This window comes from Pelobates fuscus, chromosome 9, assembly GCF_036172605.1.
Source record: "Pelobates fuscus isolate aPelFus1 chromosome 9, aPelFus1.pri, whole genome shotgun sequence".
Taxonomy (NCBI): domain Eukaryota; kingdom Metazoa; phylum Chordata; class Amphibia; order Anura; family Pelobatidae; genus Pelobates; species Pelobates fuscus.
The window spans coordinates 43,946,960-43,967,937 of NC_086325.1; the positions used below are offsets into that span (position 1 = coordinate 43,946,960).

Below are 20,978 nucleotides of genomic sequence, written 5' to 3' on the forward strand. Positions count from 1 at the left end.
AATGTGATGCATATCTCTGTAAATGTAATCAATAAAGCCACCCCCAAGTCCCCCTTGTGGTGAATTTGTGCATGACAGGGGGTGTATACCTGTTACACATTATTATTGCACATCATTAGCAAATAAACTTTAGATTGTCATGGAGTACTTTCCTCTTTCAGGGCTGTTTTAAAATTTGGGCCTCGTCCTAATCTTCTAGTAATGAATTCCAAAATGCAGCGAATACATGTTCCACAGCAGAACACGTACAACAATTTACATTACAAAATTGGCAAAATCATTATGTTATTCCAGAAATAATATTGTTGTCAGCCAGAGAAGCAAGATAGAAGCAGAACACAAGGTAATTGACCACAGATCCAACTTGAAAAAAAAAAAAGCACTATTTTCTGTCATCAGGATATTTTACCTTGTAACTTTACTACAAGTTATAATATTGTACTACTAAAATAACTTGTTTTAACATTTTGCAATTGACATCACAAGCCAGCATATTGGCCAACAGTCCCGATTTCGGGCTCCTCTCACACACATTGTGCTTGCTGGAGGCAGTAGCCTGTGGTCCCTTGATGCAGCATTCCAGGGATCTGTCCACATCAAGCACAATGTCTAAAGATGCACATTCACTGAGCTGAGGGCACTAGGACCATGTAGCGAGCTCCTCCGGAACACTGTGTGCATGGACTGCTCTCTATTAGTTTCACTGGCATACCCATTTAGCCTTCTCCACCCCTATCCTAAGTTCCCAATGTTGGTAGGTATTGTTTGAACTGTTAAAATGATAAGTCGAGAAATAGGAGACAAATATTATATAAATGTAATCAATAAAGCCATCAAAAGAAGTCATATTCTTGTAGTTCCACAATAACAATGATATGAGTTCCCCTCTCTCTTTATATAGACTCTGAAAAGATAATATTTGCCAGTGCCAAGTCCCAGCCCATCTTCAACAAAAGTTGCAATAGATCCATCAGAGACCTAGCATAGGAAGGTATGGTAATCCTTAAATAAACTACTGTACACAATTAAAATGTGATTGAGCTCAGTGCACAGTGGTAAGGACGTGATTACCAAGTGCTCGACGCTCCAGGCAGTATGGGAGAGGTGTGTTGTGTTGTTTGGGCTGCAGGGCAGGCCTGTTAACTGAATGTTTCAGGTAATGAGTGTTGTATTCAAAGCTCTTGTCTTTGACAGTAACTTTCTGCCTGCGTAGGTTTATAGTAAACAAACCGGTTCCAACAATAGCAGATTCTAAGTTAAGGTACTAATTGGACTGATTACATATTCCCTGATAAAGGGGGCAAGTAAGCCTATGCAGGCCAATTCTTTTAAAGTAAAGGTGTGAATTTCCCAAAATGTGGAAAAATGGAAACAAAAATTAACGAAAGCATTGATTTGATTTTGCATAATTTCTAGGCTATAGGTAGCATTGTGTGACCGGGCTCCAGAAGGTGCGTAATGTGGGCTACGATTCACATGTCAAAGTAGGGGTAAAGAAGGGGAGAAATGGTTGGACGGGAGGACAAAATAAAACTATTCAATCAGTGCCAGGGTTTAATTTATGGCTAGTTTTTGACCCCGATGCACTTCTGATTCCCAGTGGGACATTTGGGCTACGTGTTGACACAATAATGTAGACCGCTATATGCTGAAATAGAAACTATGTTGTGTATACAATTATATGTTAGACTTTGACAATGGTTCAAAAACTGGAAATTCATAAATAATAGACCAGGAAATTCCACATGCTTTCTTAAGGTTCATGACTTTATAATAGGAACAGCATGAGCTACTGTCTTATAAAAACAACACCTGTAATACAGAATACTTGGATCTATGTATTCAAACACAAAATACACTTACTCCAAAAATCACTGTAGAATTGGTAAGCGCTCCTCCAAATATGTTCAAATTTGTTTTTATTTTGTGCAAGTGACAGACCCATGGGCAGCCTTTGTTAGAACACTATAAAAACACAGGGCTGGTGTGAAATGGATTTTAGCAAATCCAGATCATCTGAAATCTAAATGTTATTACACTACATATGTTTAGAGTGAACCATCTTCCTTAACCCCTTAAGGACACATGACATATGTGACATGTCATGATTCCCTTTTATTCCAGAAGTTTGGTCCTTAAGGGGTTAAAAAAGGCATAGTTGATTATAAGGATTTCATATCTCAAATTTTCTCTTTACGACAAATTCCACTGTCTCCTTTTTGTGTCCTTGTTTCTCCTATCAGTTTTGGGTGTTTTTTCCCTCCACTGAAATAACATTTACTTTTAACATGAATTTAAAGGAACACTCCAACCCTCTCCCTTTTTCACAAAAGTTCAGATTTCAATCGCAATCACCACTTTTATAAAAATGAACCAGGCTGTCAGACAACTGGACCTGCTACTTCTTGGTAGTTTAACTCTGTGGAGTTAAACTCGAGAGGCAGGAAATTACCCGGAGCACCTTCCTTGTAATGACTTTTCAATCAGCTGTAAGGTAGATCACTGTACAGCCCCTGTGCTGGGGTAGAAAGATTTAACAGAAGCTGCAGATACTAGATCTGCAGCTATTACAAGTCAATATTTCATATATACCTTCTCCCTCAACCAAACAAAAATACACAGAACGAATTCCATGTATATTTTTGGGGGTGGTTTTTCTACTAAATTGCTATTTTTTTTTAGGTAGCGTTTAAACTATGGTTAACATGTTTCAAATTATTGTTTGGTTTTTGTTTAATATAGTATCCTGTAGATTTTGCTTCCTGCGTGGCAGATACTTTCTACCAACCAATGACAGCATTTATCTACTTGAGATACCTATGCCAGCAACAGGATTATTCACGCTTCAGGAAAGGGAAGTTAATGTGGATGTTTATTTCTGCCAACAAGCTACAAACCCATAATTTAAGTCATCTGATGCCTAATGCCAGGAGTGAGATTTTGATTGCTGAAATTGCACTAATTATTACACATGCTGAGCCTCTTCTAGGAACGTTTAATGGCAGTAGCACTAGTAAACTATAAATTATGCAATGGTGCAAACCACCAAATTCTCTATTAAAAAGGTAAAACTATAGTGCTCCCCTAGAAAAGCTATAGCTCCCTATAGCACTCCCCTAGAAAAGCTATAGCTCCCTATAGCACTCCCCTAGAAAAAGCTATAGCTCCCTATAGTGCTCCCATAGTATAGCTATAGCTCCCTATAGTGCTACCCTAGTCTAGCTATAGCTCCATATAGTGCTACCCTAGTCTAGCTATAGCTCCATATAGTGCTACCCTAGTCTAGCTATAGCTCCATATAGTGCTACCCTAGTCTAGCTATAGCTCCATATAGTGCTACCCTAGTCTAGCTATAGCTCCATATAGTGCTACCCTAGTCTAGCTATAGCTTTCTATAGAGCTCCCCAAGTATAGCTATAGTGCTCCCCTAGAAAAGCTATAGCTCTCTATAATGCTCCCCTAGTATAGCTAAAGCTCCCTATAGTGCCTCCCCTAGTATAACTATAGCTCTCTATAGTGCTTCCCCTAGTATAGCTATAGCTCTCTATAGTGCTTCCCCTAGTATAGCTATAGCTCTCTATAGTGCTTCCCCTAGTATAGCTATAGCTCCCTATAGTGCCTCCCCTAGTATAGCTATAGCTCTCTTTAGTGCTACCCTAGCTATAGCTCCATATAGTGCTACCCTAGTCTAGTCATGCATAGCGTGACGAAGTCCAGCTACAGTTTGGTGGCCAAAATTAGGTAGACAGCCACTAGAAGGAGTTAACCCACAAAGGGGTAATTATTTCAGTTTCTTAAAAACTGAGCTGAAGTGGTCTGAGCGCCTATAGTGTTCCTTTAATGGTAGATGTGGTACATTTTTTGTACTCATTCGGTTTGGAACCACTATTTGGTTACTTCAATTTGTCTGGCCTGTTACAGGTACATATATTTCTGTTACATTCTTTTTCTAAACTGGGGTTAAAGCCGGGGGTCCAGTAATATGCCCTTCTTTTTCTCCTATTGTACCTTTATAAGGATCTGGCTACATCTTGCTGAGGATCTAATCTGTTCTTGACAGGTTCCCAACAGGAAAGCCCACCACCCCATACTGATATTCATACCTCCCAAATGTATTTTCTTTACTACACAAATAACATTACCAGATACAACACCAATAGATTATATTAAAAAAAAAAAAAAAAAAATATTCTAACTGGTGTTGCCCTACCTACCCTTATGGCATACTCCCCAACATCGGTGCTGGTGGGTGGAGTAAACGGCCTATGAAGATCATGAGAAATGTAGATCACATTTGTTATTAAATATTGCACCCTCCTTTGTGATATTAATTTTCCACAATGGCTAACCAAGCTTATGGCATGGCAGGGCATCACAGTAATAATAGGCCTCCCAACTGTCCCAAAGTCAGCAGGACAGTGTTGATTTTTATGTTGTGCATTAACTCCAAGCTGACAAGCCAGTAATTTAGATGGATTCTATGCCTTTCTGGGTGGGTCTGACCTCTGTACACCCACCACCTGTGTCCCGCATCTTGGGAAGCCAAAGTTTAGATGGTATGGAATAGGTTGCAAACATCTTTAAAGATTAGGCCCCAGATGAGACATCTGATGGCTTCTGTTTTTTAAAGTTCGTTGAACAAGCTGGAAGTCCTCAGGCCAGATGGCAACTTCAAGATCTTATCAGCAGTCAACAGACTGACATGGTCTATTGAATTATTTCAGAAAAAAATATCCGGCATCAAAGTACTGCCATAATTTTAAATTGTCATCAGTTAATTTAATTATTTAATAAGATCTGTGTCTTTCAATATCATTATTCCCTTTTAAAATGAGATGGGACTGAAAGCAGGGGCACAACTACAAGAAGAAGGGCCCAACAATAAATTAGAGGAGTATAGCTTTGCTATATTTGGTGGTCTAGTGGGGGCTGGAGGTGATCTCGTAAATATCTATGCTTTTGACAGAGCAAGTGCTCTCTCCGCCATCTAGTATTGTGTAGATGTCATATAAGGAACAATAAAGAGAGATTAGGGTAACAACTTCCAAATATCCTCCATATACGATTACACAATTCGCACCTGTGCAAGGTTATTCATCGAATACCAAACTTTAGTGAAATGAGTCTGAATGGCATAAACAGAAAGTCTTTTAAGTATTTTAGCCGCAGTTTTGCCATTCTGATTTAATGGACATTTGGAGGTTAGTAAATAGCTCAGGGAGGGAACGTGAGACGCATCTAGAAACTGCACACCGTGAGACACTCTATGCCTGTGCCTGATCTCTATGACTTGTTATCCCCACATAATTAATTTTAAAAAATCCCTGTATTTTCAATTATTTAATGTGCATGAATTATACACAACATCAGAAGGTATAACATCAAGAAAGGTGAGAGGTAGAAAACATGGCCACAGCGGGACATGCCAGCCATTCAGTTTACATCAATAGTGATCTGCAAAGGGCATGTCAACCTGGCACATGCAAATCTTCCAACGAAGATTGAACATGCACAGAAAAGCACTGTGGCGCTGTAAGCATGTTTCACAATGCTATCATGCTGTATGGAGGTTCTCTCGTGTCCCCAGACAGAGACCGAGGACAGGGATCTTAAATTTGGACTTTCCTACTGGATGTTTGTATCCTTAATTTTGCTACAATAGGGAAAATGAGAGCTTTAGTTTGCACATATTAGTATAAAAAGTCTCAAATATCATGAATCAAGTGAAAAACATAAAGAGGACCAGTTTTTCCAATTGGCAGCGTTCCTACAGGCGCCTTCCCTGACAACCAATATGAATATATATATATATATACATACATATACATATACACACACACACGTCTGTAGTGGTTATGATGCCAAGAGTACCCTGGCCCCGCTTGCCCCCTTCCCTTGCTCCACCGTGCTCTGATGCTCTCTGGTGGTCCGGTGACATCTCTCCGGGTTGTGCAGAGCTGCAGAAGCCAGAAGCTGCTGCTATCGCATCAGCTGACCAATCTTAGCCAATGACTGACATTCTGTGCAATGAACTTTGCACAGAATTGTCATTAGCCAGCAAGGAACTCTAATACCGGGCTGGCTAATAACAACCCAATGATAAAGTCAGAGGTGGAGTTGCACATCTGGCAGAGATGTTGTTATACATACAGCCAGGGCCGGTGCAAGGATTTTTGGGTACATAGGCGAAGATGTATTTTTCCGCCCCCCCCCCCCCCCCATTCAAAAATAACATCTTCACCTATGTGCCTCTTAACCAGCCCCTCACCCCGTCCATTATTGGTCCCCTCCCTTCCCTGTCCCTTAGTGTTCTTCTGACAGTCACACACACTCAATGACAAACACAGAGACTCACTGATCTGACACACACACACACTGATTGACACTCATTGACAGACACACTGATAGTCACACACAGACTCAATGACAAAGATACTCTCACTGATTTGACAGACACTCACAAACACACACTGACAGACACACACATACACTGACACACTCACATGCAACACTCATACAATCACTCACAGACACACATACACTCAGTCACTCACGCACACACTCACAGTCACTCACAGACACATACAATCACTCACGCACACACTCACTCACGCACACACACACTCAGTCACTCACAGACACACATACACTCACGCACACACTCACAGACACACATACACTCACAGACACACACACTCACGCACACACTCACAGACACACATACACTCACGCACACACTCAGTCACTCACAGACACACATACACTCACGCACACACTCACAGACACACATACACTCACTCACGCACACACTCACAGACACACATACACTCACTCACGCACACACTCACAGACACACATACACTCACTCACACACTCAGTCACTCACAGTAACACATACACTCACTAACGCACACACACAGAGACACATACTCACAGACACTCACTCACACACAGACACTCACTCACACAGTGTCAGGATCGGGACAGGGATCCAACACGCAGAGTACAAAGAGAGGAAAGGTACGTATACCGGGCCTTAGAATGGCCGGACTAACGTACCGAGAGTAATAGAGAATAGTCAGAGACAAGCCGAGGTCGAGGGAACGAGAAGACAGATAAGCGAGAGACAAGCCGGGTCAAGGGATAACAGAGAAGCAGGGTAGTACAACGAGCCGAGTCAAAACCAATAGAGCAAACTAGAATACCAGAGCACTGAGTGACTAGACAAGCTAGAACCACGACAGGGCAATGAGCTGAAGTGAGAAGTAAGCTTAAATACCCTGGCTCTGGATGGTAATCACGCCTCTGACAAGTACCGATTGGATATCGGACACTTGAGTGACAGGTCGCTCGTGATAGCGTCATGACGTCACGTATTGAGCGTCCTGCTAGAAAAGGACGTGGATTCCTCGCGGCCGGTGTTTAAGTGACTGGATGAACCGCGAGGAACGGAGGAAACAGCTCGCCTGGACGGATAAACCACCAAGTCTCTACCTCCCTTAGAGGTAGAGACCTCAGGTACCCTGACAGTACCCCCCCTCTCAGATACGCCCACCGGGCGGAATGAACCGGGGCGAGATGGGAAGCGGAGGTGAAATGCTCTGCGAAGGCGAGAAGCATGAACGTCCTCCTGAGGTACCCAACTCCTCTCCTCAGGACCATATCCCCTCCAGTTGACCAGATATTGCAATTTTCCCCTTGAAATTCTGGAGTCAATGATGGAGCTGACCTCGTACTCCTCCCGACCCTCCACCTGAACAGGACGAGGTGAGGAGACCTTAGAGGAGAATTTGTTGCAAATAAGAGGTTTCAACAAGGAGACATGAAAGGAGTTAGGAATGCGTAAGGCAGGTGGCAGAGCAAGGCGATACGCAACCGGATTGATACGAGTGAGGACCCTGTAAGGACCTATGTAGCGAGGAGCAAATTTCATAGATGGAACTTTTAGGCGAATATTCTTAGTACTCAACCATACCCTATCCCCAGGAACAAAAACAGGAGCCGCTCTTCTATGCTTGTCAGCGTGTTTCTTGAACAGCGAGGAACTATGTAATAGAATTTGCCGAGTCTGATCCCATAATTTCTTCAGGTTGGCGACATGATCATCAACCGACGGTATCCCCTGAGAAGAGGAAACCGAAGGAAAAATCGAAGGATGAAAGCCATAGTTCATGAAGAAAGGGCTAGAGCGAGTTGAATCGCAAACAAGGTTATTGTGTGCGAACTCCGCCCAAGGAATCAGACCGACCCAATCGTCCTGGTGTTCGGAAACAAAGCAACGCAGATACTGTTCGATCTTTTGATTAGTACGTTCAGCAGCTCCGTTAGACTGAGGGTGATAGGCAGAGGAGAAGTTCAATTTGATGCCCATTTGAGAACAAAAGGATCTCCAGAAACGTGAGACAAATTGAGAACCTCTATCAGAAACAATCTCCGAAGGAATCCCATGTAGGCGAAAAACCTCTCTCGCAAAAATCTCCGCCAATTCAGGAGAAGTCGGAAGTTTAGTTAATGGCACGAAATGGGCCATCTTAGTAAATCTATCCACCACCGTGAGAATAACAGTCTGTCTCTTGGAAGCAGGCAAATCAACGATAAAGTCTATGGACAAACAGGACCAAGGTTTCTCAGGAATGTCCAAGGGGTGTAACAGGCCACATGGAGATGCATGAGGTAGTTTAGTCTTGGCACAAGTCTCACAAGCTGCGACGAACTCCTCAATATCTCTTCGAAGTGAAGGCCACCAGAAATCCTTGGATATCAGAGAGTATGTCTTGCGAATACCAGGATGACCAGCTATTTTACTTTCGTGAAAGCATTGTAAGAGCTCCAGTTGAAGTTCAGGAGGAACAAAGTTTCTTCCCTCAGGAGTGTTTCCGGGAGCTAGATGTTGTGACTTCAAGATCTGGTCAAGTAGCGGAGAATGAATTTTGAGACTGGTATTAGCAATAATATTGCATTTGGGTACAATGGAGGACAACAGTGGTTCAACTGAGGCAGAGGGCTCATATTGGCGAGATAGCGCATCGGCTTTAGAATTCTTTGACCCAGGTCTGTAAGTCAGGACGTAATTGAAATGGGTAAGAAACAACGACCAACGAGCCTGCCTGGAGGACAGACGCTTGGCCTCTCCGATATAAGACAAGTTTTTGTGGTCTGTCAGAATGGTAACAGGATGTAAAGTACCTTCCAATAAATGTCTCCACTCTTTCAAAGCCTTGATAACCGCTAGTAATTCTCTGTCACCAATGTCATACCTGCTCTCAGTACCGGTCAATTTTTTAGAGAAAAATCCACATGGATGTAATGGTTTATCAACACCCAACCTTTGAGATAGGACAGCACCTAAACCAGTCTCTGATGCGTCTACCTCAAGTAAAAAAGGCAGAGAAGTGTCGGGGTGAACTAAAATTGGAGCGGAAGCGAAAAGCTCCTTGAGAGTTTTGAACGCCAGGAGAGCTTCAGTAGTCCAATTCTTAGTATCAGCCCCCTGTTTGGTCATGTTAGTGATAGGTGCGATAATGGAAGAATAGCCCTTAATAAAGCGCCTATAATAGAAAAACCAATAAATCTCTGTACGGCTTTAAGACCTTTGGGTAAAGGCCACTCTAGAATGGATTGGAGCTTATCCGGATCCATCTTAAATCCCTCCCCAGAGATCACATAGCCGAGAAAGGTTACCTGGGTTTGATCAAAGCTACATTTCTCCAACTTGCAGTACAAGCCATGCTGGAGAAGCTTGTGCAAAACCCTCCTGACTTGCTTGTGATGAATCTCAATGTCACTAGAATGAATGAGTATATCATCTAGGTATACAATGACGCAATCTTGCTGAAATTCCCTAAGAACCTCATTTATCAGATCCTGGAATACAGCTGGTGCATTGCATAACCCAAAAGGCATAACAGTATATTCATAGTGACCATATCGAGTATTGAATGCCGTCATCCACTCATGTCCCTGCTGGATTCTCACCAAGTTATATGCCCCTCTGAGGTCTAACTTGGTGAAAATTGTAGAGCCCTTCAAACGATCGAAGAGTTCGGTAATCAAGGGGATCGGGTAGGCATTTTTAATGGTTATCTTATTTAGGCCTCGATAATCAATACAAGGTCTCAAAGAACCATCCTTCTTTTTAACAAAAAAAAATCCAGCCCCGGCAGGGGAGGAGGACCTTCTAATGAATCCCTTGTCTAAATTTTCGTGAATATACTCCTCTAGAACTGAGTTCTCTTTCGTAGATAACGGGTATACATGACCTCTGGGCGGCATGGTACCAGGGAGTAGGTTAATTTTGCAATCAAAGGACCTGTGTGGAGGTAAGGTATCGGCTTTCTTTTTGTCAAATACCGCCTTTAAATCTAGATACTGAGACGGAATTTGTGTCTCTGTAGGATTGTCAGAGTTAGCCGATGTATTGGTTAAGCCGAGAGGTGAGACTTTCCGCAAGCATTTCTCTTGACAATTCTGTCCCCACGAAACTATCTCCCCTGACTCCCAATTAATAATAGGGTTATGTCTCCTCAACCAGGAGTACCCCAGAACTATGGGAATAGACGGAGAAGAAATGAGCAGTAAGGATATGTCTTCTCTATGTAGGATGCCAACAGTTAAGTTAATCGGTATGGTCTCATGGAAAATAACAGGCTCAAGTAACGGTCTACCATCGATGGCCTCAACGGCCAGTGGTGTCTCTTTTAACTGGGATGGAATAGCATGCTTGGCAGCAAAACCCTGATCTATAAAGCTCTCAGCAGCTCCAGAATCGATTAGTGCCATAGTCTTAACTACTCCCTTCTCCCACTTTAAAGAAACGGGTAACAGAAGCCTGAGCTCTTTGTAGTTGTGAATAGAGGACAAAGTAGAAACACCCAAGGCCTGTCCTCTAGAGGAACTTAGGTGCGAGCGTTTCCCGAACGATTGGGACAATTTAGGCGTAAATGACCCCTGACTCCACAATACATACATAAACCCTCCCTTCTCCTGTACTGTCTCTCTCTCTCTGTGAGATGAGTACTGCCTACCTGCATAGGTTCAGGAATACGTAAGTCCTCGAACTCAGAAATTTGAAAGGTAGGAGCTAGTTTAAAGGAGGGTCTACGGGTCCTATCTCGAGTGTTCTGCCTCTCTCTTAAGCGTTCATCAATACGAGATATAAAAGAAATTAAATCCTCCAAATTTTCAGGGAGTTCTCTAGTAGCGACCTCGTCAAGAATTACATCTGATAACCCATTCAGAAACACATCTATATAAGCCTGTTCGTTCCACTTAATTTCTGCCGCCAAGGACCTGAACTCTAGTGCATAATCCACAAGTGTTCGATTGTCCTGTCTAAGGCGCAACAGTAATCTAGCTGCATTGACCTTTCTACCAGGAGGGTCAAAAGTTCTTCTAAACGCAGCTACAAAGGCATTATAATTATAGACTAGTGGATTATCATTCTCCCATAAAGGATTGGCCCATCTCAAAGCTTTTTCAATGAGTAGTGTAATAATAAATCCAACCTTCGCTCTATCTGTAGGATAAGAGCGGGGTTGTAATTCGAAATGGATGCTAATCTGGTTTAGAAAGCCACGACACTTCTCCGGTGACCCGCCATAACGTACTGGTGGGGTAATACGGGAAGAAGCACCTACAGTGGCTACCTCTAGACCCGAGACTGCAGGAGAAATAGAAGGAGTACGTGTCTCCTCAGGTGGATTACTAGCACGAGACAAAAGTGCCTGTAGTGCCACAGCCATCTGATCCATCCTATGCTCCATGGCGTCAAACCTGGGATCCGAAGAACCAAGCTGACTGTTTGTACCTGCAGGATCCATTGGCCCTGTCGTAAAGTCAGGATCGGGACAGGGATCCAACACGCAGAGTACAAAGAGAGGAAAGGTACGTATACCGGGCCTTAGAATGGCCGGACTAACGTACCGAGAGTAATAGAGAATAGTCAGAGACAAGCCGAGGTCGAGGGAACGAGAAGACAGATAAGCGAGAGACAAGCCGGGTCAAGGGATAACAGAGAAGCAGGGTAGTACAACGAGCCGAGTCAAAACCAATAGAGCAAACTAGAATACCAGAGCACTGAGTGACTAGACAAGCTAGAACCACGACAGGGCAATGAGCTGAAGTGAGAAGTAAGCTTAAATACCCTGGCTCTGGATGGTAATCACGCCTCTGACAAGTACCGATTGGATATCGGACACTTGAGTGACAGGTCGCTCGTGATAGCGTCATGACGTCACGTATTGAGCGTCCTGCTAGAAAAGGACGTGGATTCCTCGCGGCCGGTGTTTAAGTGACTGGATGAACCGCGAGGAACGGAGGAAACAGCTCGCCTGGACGGATAAACCACCAAGTCTCTACCTCCCTTAGAGGTAGAGACCTCAGGTACCCTGACACACAGAGACACATACACACTCACTCACACAGACACTCACTCACACACTCAGAGACACATACACACTCACAGACACACAGACACTCACTCACACACACTCACAGACTCACAGGCACTCACACAGAGACACATACTCACTCACAGACACACAGACACTCACTCACACAGACACTCACACACACTCACACAGACACACACACAGACACACACATCACATACATTCACAAATTATTTTAATAAATAAATAATATCCACCGAGCCTCCCTACCTGGAGAGCTGGTGTGGATCATTCCCTGGGGTCCAGTGGGGCTGCTGGGCGGCGTGCGGCAGTGCTGCGATCAGGCGCTGCGAGGGAGCTCTAACCTCTCTGCTCTGCTCCCTCGCGGGCTGTCTGCTGATGCCGCGGGAGCCGGAATATGACGTCATATTCCGGCTCCCGCGGCATCACTAGACAGTGCGCGAGGGAGCAGAGAGGTTAGAGCTCCCTCGCAGCGCCTGATCGCAGCCCTGCCGCACTGGGGGCGGAGATGGTGGCCGGCAGGAGGGAGAGCTTCCCTCCTGCCGGTCACTGAAATCTTGCGCCCCCTGGAGCCGGTGCGCCCTAAGGCGGCCGCCTGTGCCGCCTTATGGACGCGCCGGCCCTGCATACAGCGTAAAGACAGACTTCAGGCACCATGACCACTTCAAAATCACTGAAATGGCCATGCTGCTTATAGAGTAACCCATTAAGTGTCCTACAAATCATTGAGCATTCAGTAGAGAACTGGATATTATATTTGGGTGGGGTGTGGGGGTAGGAGGGCTCGATAATATAGTATCTACACGTACTTCAGGTGTAAATCCAAACCTACACATGAATAAGCCAGCTTTAGAATTTGCATCACTGAAAACCTACCCATTCAAGCACTGATATGCAATGCAAATATTATGCTATGCTAGAAAACCTGTATTTTGGTCAAGGATGGGAATTTCCACCTCCCTCCCAACCTGAGCATATCAGGCTAACTGGATACACGCTGTTCCTCCTGCTCCAAACCAATAACTAGAATGTACGTTTGTGAACTGGACCCAGTCTACCGTAGGCACTGGTATGCCACAAATCTGGCAAATCAAGTTTGTAATTCTCTGCAACTACCATATCATGCGATACATAAATCATTGAGGCTATAGCGCTCTGCCAGAGACCTACGTCTATCCTCTGTCCGTACTCCCACCTCTGATGCTCGCCTCCAAGATTCCTCCAGGGCTGCACCTCTTCTGTGGAACTCCCTTCCCTTCTCAGTAAGAATTTCACCCAATCTCCACTCCTTCAAAAATTAATTGAAAACTCACTTCTTCAAGAAAGCATATCAATTTAATGGTTAGCAGGTTTTTATCCCCCACCCCCATGGCTCCTCTCCTGCAACTGTCAAAAATTACCTACTAAGCATTCAGTGAATACTTTTCTAACAACCTACTTCGTACCCCTACTTTTACCCTTTGTGTCACTATGCCCCACTCCCTCTAGAATCTAAGCTCATTGAGCAGGGCTCTCCACCTTTTTTTTCCTGTACGTTCAGTTGTCTGGTTACGTTTACATGTCTGTTAGTCCACCCATTGTACAGCGCTATGGAATCTGATGGCGCTATATAAATAAAATAATAAATTATACATTATGAATAATAAACTTTGTAAGGAAAATGCAAATACCAGATAGAAATGTTCATGCTCTAAGGTTCTGATATACCTGTACTGTCATACGCTAAGCATAAAGAAACAGTCAATACCTCTGTAAAAGATACAGAATAGAACATCAGCTTAGGATCATGGGAGATGAAGTGCAGCACAGTGAAGAGCTAATAATGGGTCATTAGTTCACAAGTATTGTGTTTTTAAATAATCACTAAATTTAAGAAAAACAGCATCAACTGTCTGAATAAAGAAAAGAAATGCCTTCAGGGATAGGCAGGGGTCATAAGAAAACTACGGTACTTATTGTCGGTTTACGATCCTCAATCTAAAAAAAATGATTTTTCCTATATATTGCCTTAAAGCACAACCTCTTTGTTCTAATCTGCTGTAATATGTGTCCAATAATAACAAAATCACTTGAAAAACTATTAAAAGATGATGTGATATATGATTTGCTCTTACGGGGTTAAAACAAAGTACAAGATAAACCTTTTAAAAGTTAGATTTTCCCCCACAAAATTATTTCTGACTAGTACTTGCACTAGGGCTCATTCTTTCAGATTATTTATTTTGTGTTGTTGTTTACTACCGGTGCGGGACTCAACGAGGAAAGACATTACACACAGATACCAATAAATTCCATTTGCATGTTAGGTTCTAAGGCAGTCGGACAGTTACAATGGTCTGTATTCTACAGTTCCTGGAAACGGCACATAAAAACCACTGACATATCATTTCACTTGCAAAATCAGTTTAAATTTATTTTTACCCCCCCAATGAATAAATGAAAAATTAATACACAACACTCATGGATACATAGCTCATATACAAGTGGGAATAAACGGAGATTCATACAGATTTATAGTCTTGTTAATTCTTGCAAAAAAAGTTTTGGGAGACAAGGGATTGGCTAAGTGATACACGCCGGTTCGTAGTCTGAGTAAGAATGCAGTGCAGCAGAATAAATCTCATTAAACTTCATGAGACATGTAAAAATATGCTAATATTTTATTGCAAGCGTTTATAGGTTCTCTGTGTAATACATTACTAAAGTGTGCTAAATCTATCCATAACATTTCTTTCAGTGCCAATTTCGGTGATTTTGTTTTTCGGGAATTCAAAGTGAACTTTACGTTTTAGCATAAACTTGCTAAACTAAAAAAAACAGATTGCTTTTGTAAATAAAACAAAAAGGAGGAAGAGTCTGCGCTAATTCAATTAAGCAGCAACCCTAAAAGGGAGATCCCTCGGGAAACCCTTTATTGAAAACAAGAAAATGCAAGAATGGGGGTCAAGGGCTGCGCTTGAACAAAAGAAGTAAAAAGTGTATAAAAATATATATAGATAAAATAAGCAATAATAATAAAATCAAGTAAAGTTCATCCGGATGTATAGAAAAATAAATATAAATGAAATTGAAACAGTCTCACTGGTGTGTAATGATACGGTAATAATCCTCAAGTGTTGCTCCGTCCGTATGGTAGGTAGTCCATATATGTGAAAATAAAAGAGAAAAGAAAAAGCTGCCAATGGTGAAATATTGTATGTCCAGATGTGGTATATATTCAAAGGAAATGTATTTCACTCACATTTGTTGGAGCTTTAGCCAGCTCTAGGAGAAAAGACACTTAGTGGTTTGATCCCCACTATCGGATGTACTTAGATGGTTGGTCCGTCTATCCGGCTTGGGATTCCTGTAGTGTAGGCTAGGACCTACTCAGATATGCGTTGTTCTTTAATGCTGGGGAGATAGGTCCGCCTTTCCGGTATTGGATGGTAGATGTCCACGGAATATATATAAAACAGCAAATAGTGCTCTCAGTGTGAACAACAAGGTAATATATTTAAAAGAGTTATACTTACAAGAATAGAGCAGATAGGTACTGCTCTATTGCCACAGCGCTGGTGGAATTATCCCCACCTAAGGATTTCTTTTGACGGGATACACTCCGAATAAAAAATAAAAAATAGAAGGATAAAAAGTAATAATAAAACTATAGTATGATAATATAAAAAATATATAAAAAATATAAAAAATGCCAGGAGTAGAAAAAGTGTATAAAATACAATAAAAATAAGTATACAATTGGTCCTAGTATAAAAGGTAACCAAAAATTACTTTTATTGATTAAAATACACTTATTAAAACCATTTGCGCGTTTCACCTTTGGGGTTTTCTCAAAAGTTTCTCTAAAAGTTATTTTTGGTTACCTTTTATACTAGGACCAATTGTATACTTATTTTTATTGTATTTTATACACTTTTTCTACTCCTGGCATTTTTTATATATTTTATATATTTTTTATATTATCATACTATAGTTTTATTATTACTTTTTATCCTTCTATTTTTTATTTTTTATTCGGAGTGTATCCCGTCAAAAGAAATCCTTAGGTGGGGATAATTCCACCAGCGCTGTGGCAATAGAGCAGTACCTGTCTGCTCTATTCTTGTAAGTATAACTCTTTTAAATATATTACCTTGTTGTTCACACTGAGAGCACCATTTGCTGTTTTATATATATTCCGTGGACATCTACCATCCAATACCGGAAAGGCGGACCTATCTCCCCAGCATTAAAGAACAACGCATATCTGAGTAGGTCCTAGCCTACACTACAGGAATCCCAAGCCGGATAGACGGACCAACCATCTAAGTACATCCGATAGTGGGGATCAAACCACTAAGTGTCTTTTCTCCTAGAGCTGGCTAAAGCTCCAACAAATGTGAGTGAAATACATTTCCTTTGAATATATACCACATCTGGACATACAATATTTCACCATTGGCAGCTTTTTCTTTTCTCTTTTATTTTCACATATATGGACTACCTACCATACGGACGGAGCAACACTTGAGGATTATTACCGTATCATTACACACCAGTGAGACTGTTTCAATTTCATTTATATTTATTTTTCTATACATCCGGATGAACTTTACTTGATTTTATTATTATTGCTTATTTTATCTATATATATTTTTATACACTTTTTACTTCTTTTGTTCAAGCGCAGCCCTTGACCCCCATTCTTGCATTTTCTGCTTTTGTAAATAGCCTTAAAGTAAATTGAAATCAGTTCACAAATTTTAGTTCAAAAAACAGCCAAACTAGAAATACTACCCAAGTCAGCTACAATTTCAGCTCGATTACTTTAAATTCCGGACAATTCACTCTTGAGTTAAATTATCCTATGTATGTGTGATCTGTTAGCATTTTATGTCTGCAGAGAGAGTCACTCTTTGCATTGTGTGTGTTATGACGGTCTACTCATGTTGCATAATTAGAGTGTAAGATGATATACAAAAAAAAAAATCAAAATAATATATTTAGGGTCAAAACAAAGCAATATATCAAATCAGCATTGAGGGAATTTGTGTTTATATTATGTACCGAACAGTAGGTGGAGTCAAAAAATAATTCATGTAAGTTTAAGAATACATCATGTAAGGAAAAAAAAACAAAACACATACACCCTCTCAAACATGAAATGCAAACACAAAGCGTACTGTGTACAGGAACTGGGAGATCAGCGAGAGAATTTGCAGGTCATTTCACATAGGGGAAGAAATGTGTCATTTATGCTATTCTGTTTTAGTGGAGATAAATTAGTTGCCAGTGGAAAGAGATCCTATAAAAAAATAAAAAATCATGGCGAAACAAGATTGAACAAAATAATAATGAATATAAATTACACACAATCATATACACACGCACAAAAAAACAACCCAAACCCCCCCCCAAAAAAAACAAAAACAATCTCTTTACACAACAGATGAAATACTTAAAGTGTCACTATCACCGTCTTGAGACTTCACCGAATTTGCAAAGTCCCCTAGCGGTGACATCGCCGCTGGTGGCTGGGGTGAGTGTGGGGGAGGGGGGGGAGGTCAGTTAAAGGGGAGATTACTTACCTAAACCTGTGCCTTGCAGGCGCTGCCATCTTGGTAGCGCTGCTCCTCTTCGAAGCACCAGAAGCCAATGTCACTGCCGTACTCTTGAGCATGTGCGAGAGTAGAGCATTGAGATATATGGGGAATCCCAACTATTTTACCTAAAAAATTTAATCCACTTACCGGGTTTTAAATTATTCTTGTTTATACAGCGCCAACAAATTCCGCAGCTCTGTACAATGTTGTATTGACTAAGGTGACAATTAAAAATGAATTTCAAATTTAAAGCCAGGAGTATATAAACAGAAAGAATAGCTGACTTTTAAAATGTTTCTGGTTTGGCTATTTTGACCTAGAAATTTTAAATTCACTTTGAATGTTTCATTGAAATGAATAACCGTGAAAATGATTTTCCAATTTTAGGTAATATAACTGACTTGAAGTAATTCGTCAGTTTGGCCATGGTTCTGACGAACCATACTTGTTTAGTGAATAGCTTTGTCAGTGCCATCATTTAAATTTATTTTGTTTAAACATTTTGCAAAAAACAAACAAAAAAAAAAAAAACAGCATCACATTGAGATCTATAATAAAATCACTTCCTTTCAAAAACAAAACATGCCTGAAGTAGGTCACTGAATATAGTGACAGAAAATGCAATAAAATGACTTAGCATTACAAGTTGAAGGTTGAGTTACAAAGATAACTATTGTACAGTATGGCCACTGTAAAGGGAGACTGTAAGCAATATGTGGGCCAAATGGAATGTCCAATATATTATCTAATCAAAGTAATGCAAGAATCAATGCTGTGAAAAAGTCATTATATAAAGTAATTTTTTTTCCAGCTGATTAGTTTAATCACATAACGAACTACCAGAAGCCAAGCCAACTAGTTTACAAACAGCACTTGTAGCCATAACTACTAAAAAAATAAACCCAGCCATATTTACTGTAAAAACAAATCATTCTTGAGTTGATACATATTCTAAGATCCAGAGGGCAAACCGTGTATTGGCACTGATAACCAAACAACATAGCAACAATCGACAATCTGATATTTGTTTTAAGAATGACCCACTCCCACACTAATCTATATAAATCTAGCAAATCACCAATATGCTGCCTCCAATAACAGATGGGGGCAGATTCTAATTTGGCAAGTTGCACACACCACTACAACTCCCACTTGCTCAGCCAGTCACAGGGCATGGTGAGATTTGCAGTCTAGCTGTAAAACAAAGGAGACAACCTCTGTGTTTGGTACAAATAGTTAATTCAGTGTGAACTGTTTCTAAACTGCTTTTCTGAAGCCTTTAATTTAATCCTTTAAATGTCGCAGGTGGATCACACCCTCCCAGCACTCTGATGGTTACAAAGTTTCATTTACTGTGGGAATACATGGAACTCCAAAGCAACTGTGAGCTTATTACATGTAGGTAGTGTGGATACATGTGTGATACTGGCTGGGGACATGCACCAGGTACTCCTTATTTAAAGACTGACATATATGCCAGTTTTCAGATCTGGGTGTTATTTCCATTTAATTCTAGATTTGTGTATTGCCCAGCAGTTATGTGAAGGCTTACTCACCTGACCCTGGAACAGCAGGGTGATAGCTGTAATAAAGGTGATCTCCACAATCCTGTTCACACAAGCGGAAAAGGGAGAGTGAGACAGAACAGGCACACAGAGAGAGAGAGAGATCTGAAAGTTTCACAGGAACAGTAAGGATTGGAGGGGAGAGGCTAACAAAGAGCTCTTAAAGGGACCGCAGCTCCTCTGCAGGTCTGACAAGGAAGAGGAACGAACAGGTTGATGTTACTGGGTAAGTTGAGTCTTGGAAAAAAACATTCTCTTTGACTAACAAAAGTAAAGACGACAGGTGATAAAATAACAAGGGGAATCTGGTATTATCTCTCCCCTGTATGCAAAGTAATATTAAATAATTTCTTGACAACTATTAACTTTAAAAAGGAGCATGCCACGTATTACACTGTAGAAAGCCATTTACTTAATGCAACTCATATCATTTGTTCATGGTGGCAGCTTAGAATAAAGCTTTGCAATCCTGATAAAAAAAAGGGGTTATAGAACCAAAAAAGGGTTTCTGGTGCTTACAGGGTTATTCACTACACTTTGCATTATAACAATTTAAGTTCTGAACAACAACCAAAAAAAAAAATAGGCAAAAAATAATGACATTGGGAAAAAATCTCCAAGTCAGTCATGCCAACCCTATCAGTTTATCTTTTCTGATTTGCTCTGTAATGCCTTGATTCCAGTTAATGTGGAGCGCACATAGCAAAGTCTTTAACCCTTTGCTGTAGCCTTATGGTGATACCGGAGAAACTGACGGAAGCCAAGCACAGAGAGATGGACACAGGTTTCTTCAGGAAGGAAGAGATTCTTTATTGGATCACCGATCGGGACTCAGAGGGACTAGCGTCACCAAAATACAGCAAAGTCTGAGTACTGAATACATAGAGTACATTCCTTATATAGCACTGTAGCTCCTCCCACAATTAACTACACCCACACATACCCTTAACCTATTTAATAAATAGAGTCTAAACTCATCCATCCGGTCTAACCACGTGGCTCATCTGATACAAAGGGCGGGACGCGTAATTCCAGTTCTTACATTCCTGCACCTGGTCAGTACAGTGATGACAGTATCTTAGCTACGTGTTATTAACTAACTGATACTACAAACACATATACATACATATGCCTTGTGGCAATCTTAGCCTGCTAAACTTGTATTTTACTGGAATTACATCACATTCCCCCCTTTGATGCCTCTGATATTTCACAATTACTTGAGGCATCACTTAACCTTGGTTTGCATATACCTCAGGTTACCATGAACCAGACCAGACTTATCTTATGATGTGAATCTTTTAACACTCATCTTCCTGCATTGGTTCTCCTTGATCTAGAGCCTTATACTTATATATCGCCATTATCTGTGCAGCAGCCTTCCTCTCTGCTATACTTCCTATCAGGCTTTGCACAGACCT

At 41.2% G+C, this 20,978-nt stretch overlaps 1 protein-coding gene across 2 annotated transcripts in view; it reads right to left on the reverse strand.

Annotated features, from left to right (window-relative positions):
* The window catches only part of SYTL4 (synaptotagmin like 4), a 59,409-nt gene extending 39,753 nt beyond the window's left edge, over positions 1–19,656 (reverse strand). The window contains exon 1 of one of the 2 annotated variants that reach the window (XM_063431888.1): positions 19,549–19,656. The gene's annotated coding sequence lies outside the window, so the exon portion shown is untranslated. Of the gene's footprint in view, positions 1–19,544 lie in introns of both variants that reach the window. The other variant, XM_063431889.1, reaches the window with a different exon arrangement.
* Positions 19,657–20,978: the final 1,322 nt, after the last annotated feature.